Source organism: Odocoileus virginianus, chromosome 2 (assembly GCF_023699985.2).
Source record: "Odocoileus virginianus isolate 20LAN1187 ecotype Illinois chromosome 2, Ovbor_1.2, whole genome shotgun sequence".
Taxonomy (NCBI): Eukaryota; Metazoa; Chordata; class Mammalia; order Artiodactyla; family Cervidae; genus Odocoileus; species Odocoileus virginianus.
The window spans coordinates 130,402-135,214 of NC_069675.1; the positions used below are offsets into that span (position 1 = coordinate 130,402).

Sequence of the window (4,813 nt, forward strand, 5' to 3'; positions counted from 1 at the left end):
ACATTGATTTAAAATCAGTAACTTTATAAAATTTCATTGATAAATGCATTACTTGTCATTTATTGACTCCTTACTATAAATGCATCCTACTTTTCCAGGTACAGTGATAAATCAAACAGACTGGTTCCAAATAGGGAAAGGAGTATGTCAAGTCTGTATATTGTCACCCTGCTTATTTAACATATATGCAGAGTACATCATGAGAAATGCTGGGCTGGAGGAAGCCTAAGCTGCAATCAAGATTGCCAGGAAAAATAGCAATAACCTCAGATATGCATATGACACCACCCTTACGGCAGAAAGTGAAGAAGAACTAAAGAACTCCTTAATGAAAGTCAAAGAGGAGAGAGAAAAAGTTGGCTTAAAACCCGACATTCAGAAAACTAAGATCATGGCATCTGGTCCCATCACTTCATAGCAAATAGATGGGGAAACAGTGGAAACACTGACAGACTTTCTTTCGTTGAGCTCCAAAATCACTGCAGATGGTGACTGCAGTCATGAAATTAAAATATGCTTGTTCCTTGGGAAAAAAACTATGACCGACTAGACAGCATATTAAAAAGCAGAGACATTACTTTGTCAACAAAGGTCCGTCTAGTCAAGGCTATGGTTTTTCCAGTAGTCATGTATGGATGTGAGAGTTGGGCTATAAGGAAAGCTGAGTGCCAAAGAATGATGCTTCTGAACTGTGGACTGGAGAAGACTCTTGAGAGTTCCTGGGCTGCAAGGAGATCCAACCAGTCCATCCTAAAGGAGATCAGTCCTAAATATTCATTGGAAGGACTGATGCTGAAGCTGAAACTCCAATACTTTTGCCACCTCATGCGAAGAGTTGACTCATTGGAAAAGACCCTGATGCTGGGAGGGGTTGGGGGCAGGAGGAGAAGGGGATGACAGAGGATAAGATGGTTGGATGGCATCACTGACTCAGTGGACATGAATTTGAGTAATCTCCAGGAGCTGGTGAGGGACAGGCAAGTCTGGTGTGCTGCAGTCCATGGGGTCGCAAAGAGTCAGACACGACTGAGTGACTGAACTGAACTGAATGTATTTTTTAAATGGTATTTTTTAAATGGATAGAGGAGCATTGCAGATATCTCCCACTTTCTGAAATTTCAACTTAGCCACTTAATTTTTAGGAAGATGTATATAAATGCTTAATTTAGCTAATAGAAATATAACTGAAGGGAATGTTTTTGTACCCCCAAAAAATCCATTATCATAATAATATTGGTGGATTTTTTAACTTTTTCAGTTTTTCTTTTTTTTTAAGTACAGTTAATTTGCAATGTTGCATTAGTTTCAAGTGAATAATAATGTGATTCAATTATATATATATATATATATATATAGAGAGAGAGAGAGAGTCATAAATATTTTTGTGTGTTTGTGTATGTGTGTATATATATTTTTTTCAGATATTTTTCCATTATTGGTTACCATTGTTGCAGAAATTTGGCTTCTGGACAGTGTTGCCAGATTAAACCTCTGGGACAAAATTTTTGGTAAAGTAGAAAGAAATAGCTTTATTGCTTTGACTGGCAAATGGAACTACAGTGCACTAGTGCCCTCAAGAATGTGTGTCCCCCTTGGAGATGGTAGTGAAGAGTTACAGTGTTTCAGAAGCAGGGCTTGTATAGCTCATGGACTTTCCTCTGATTGGTTGGTGGTGAGGTAAGTGGGAGTCACATCATCAGCCATCTGGTTCTAAAGTCTGCATCTTCTAAAGTCATGCATTTAGTTTCTTGCACCTGGTAGGAGTTTCCAGTGTCTGCAAAGAACATAGCTCAGAATCTTTTGTATAGACCTATAACAAGAACTAAAAGTTATTGACTTTGTTTAATGGTGAAACTATTATCATTTTGTTTTTCTTGACTATTTTCCTTTCCTTCTGCATTTACTTACTTCTCTGAGTAAATTTATTCTTTGCCAGAAATTTTCTACAGACAAAAGGACAGTAGTTGACATGGCCAGGAGTCTATTCTTGGAGGCTTCCTAGGGTGCTTCTACGCTACACCAATATCATTTTGAAAGAAAGACCATAATAGTTGGTCTTCTGTAAAAGAGAAGTGGTATAAGTTGAACTTTCAAAATGAGGGGAAAAACTGCAATGCTAAAGTACATACCTACATGTGAGATAAAGCTAGAACATATTGACATCATAGTCTTGAAGGACAAACTAAACCTTTAAGACTACTGATCTTATCTGTAGACTTACACAAACCATAGGCACTATTTCTCATTTGAAAGAAAATAAGACTGATTTTTAAAGACATAGATTGGAAGTTTACAGCTGAAACTTTTGAAAGGAAGTTGTTTTCATTACAATAGCTTCTCACACTATTGTGAGAGTATTGTGAGTCAAGTAGATTAGTAAACCTCTCGGCTTCAATTTACTTCTCTGTAAAGTGGGGATAATGATAATGGAACCACTAGTTTACTACATGTATATATAAACTGAGGTGAATGTACCTGATAGTTAAAGTGTTCATTTAATGTAAATATTAATATTTGTAGGAGGCCTACAGAGCAACAGCCTTGGAACCTAACTATGCTTTTATGTTGAGATTTGTAAAAGATGCTTAACTTTTTTCAAATGCTTCTTCAAGTTTTAGTATAGAAAGACAAAATGTTCCCTTTATATTCAAGAAACACTGTGATCCATGAAGTTAAGAAAATAAGAGCATATTGAATAATTTCAAATTTTCTGGTTTATTTTTCATTCCAAAGAACTAGAGATAGATTATGAATTATCTGTTTTTCCTGTTGTGAGTGTCTCTCTTTTTGCTTTTGGTAAATTCAAAGTACATTAAGAAAAAACATAAACTGTGATTCCCACACTCAAATGTCCCTTCCCCATGTATCTGCTGAAGAATTTCTGTCCCCTATTTGCTTTAACACAGACTAAGCAAAAAAGGGAAAAAAACATTTTTTTGAGATCAAGATTCTATGAAAAAAGCCAATTTCATCCAAGTAACATATATGAAGAATTTACTAAAGCAGCAGTAAGACTCTGGAGAAAAAACTTATTCTACAGTCACCAAAGTAGGGGTTTATGCTTGTTCTTTCCATCGTCTTTCTGAATCTATGAACATGAACATTGAAGCCTTGGTAAAGTGCAGTAACATGTATGAATATGTCTAAAATATACCTATTCATTAAATCATCAATAAGTACTAGATTCTAGACATTTATTTTCTGCCAGTGACTGGCAAATTCTTAGTATTATTTCACAAATTACAATGGGGACAATCCTCCCTAGGTACATAAATGATCATTTAATTGGCTCATGACTACTCTAAGTCATTCTCTTCTTCAACAAATTCCTCATGGCATTTTTAACCTCTGCATTTCTCACTGTATAAATAATAGGATTTAGCATGGGAGTAAAGATTGCAAAGAACACAGCCCCCCACTTGTCTGTACGGTAAGTGGCTACAGGGCGCAAGTGAGTTAATATACAAGGGACAAAAAAGCACACCACTACTGTAAAGTGGGCACCACACGTAGAGAGTGCTTTGTGCGTCCTTCAGAGCCATGGGATTTCAGGGAGCTCAGGATGACTATGTAAGAGCCCAATAACATTGAGAAAATAAGCACGCACATGCCCCCGCTGTTAGTTGCCACCACCATTCCGGGTTGGTAGGTGTCGCTGCAGGCAAGTTCCATCAGGGAGAAGAAGTCACACATGAAGTGGTCAATGACATTGGGACCACAGAAGGTCAAGTCGACCATAAAGAGAATCTGCACAGTGGCATGTAGGATCCCCCCGATCCAGGATACCACCACCAGGAGGTGGCAGAGACCTTTTCGCATAATGGTCGTGTAGTGCAGAGGTTTGCAAATAGCGGCATAGCGGTCATAGGCCATGGCGATGAGAAGGATGATCTCTGATGCTCCCAGGAAGTGCTCCACAAAGAGCTGAGTCAGGCAGCCACCCCAGGAGATGGTTCTCCTCTGGCGCAGCAGGTCAATGATCAATTTGGGCGTGCTCACACAGGTGAAGAAGGCATCTAAGAAGGACAAGTGAGTGAGAAAGAAGTACATGGGAGCGGAAAGCGTGGGGCTGAGGGAGATGGTGATGACAATGAAAAGATTGGCCAGCACAGTGAATAAGAAAATGAACAGAAAGACAATGAAGAGTAGTTTCTGTAAGTGTGGATTCTGCGTGAGTCCCAGGAGAACAAATTCAGTCACGTTGTTGGGCAGTGTAAGGACGTCCATTAAGGAAATAACCATCTTTCCTGGGCCCCTAATTACCTACGACGGAAAAAAAGAGTGATACCTTTTAATCATGAAAGGATTGTGGTCTGAATTTCTGAGAACAAAAATAGCGCAGTCATTTTTAACAGTGGAGCATGTCCTTGGCACTTTTGTCCCAGTACTTCTTTCAGGTCTTCCTACTTCTTACAGGATGGCCTTTTAGCTTCAGACACCTGTCCCCTGTCAACTGTAAAACATCTATAGGGGCAAGATCTGATGTGCAGTTTACTGAGAAAACACCGGGCTCTCTACATGAGACCTGGATTCTCATTCTGGATCCAACTCCACGTGCTGTTCTAAGTCATCGCAGTACTCCATGACTCCAGCCCTCCTCTATGTCTATCATCTTACAAATTATAATTCCCAGATGTATCTTGTAAGCTGAGAAGTGCTGCCCACGAGTAAGAGTTATTTTCTCTTTCATGGGTATTTACATTTGAAACCTTGGCTCCAAGAGTGGAAAGGAAGACAACATCAATAAATATCTGTCATAAACTAGATGTTTTGGGAGGTGATTATAAGTCCTTGGTGACACCCTCTGTCTGGT

The 4,813-nt window shown here is 38.9% G+C and overlaps 1 pseudogene; it reads right to left on the reverse strand.

Annotated features, from left to right (window-relative positions):
• Window positions 1-3,301: 3,301 nt before the first annotated feature.
• LOC110123255 (olfactory receptor 4C3D-like) lies at window positions 3,302-4,227 on the reverse strand (annotated as a pseudogene).
• Window positions 4,228-4,813: the final 586 nt, after the last annotated feature.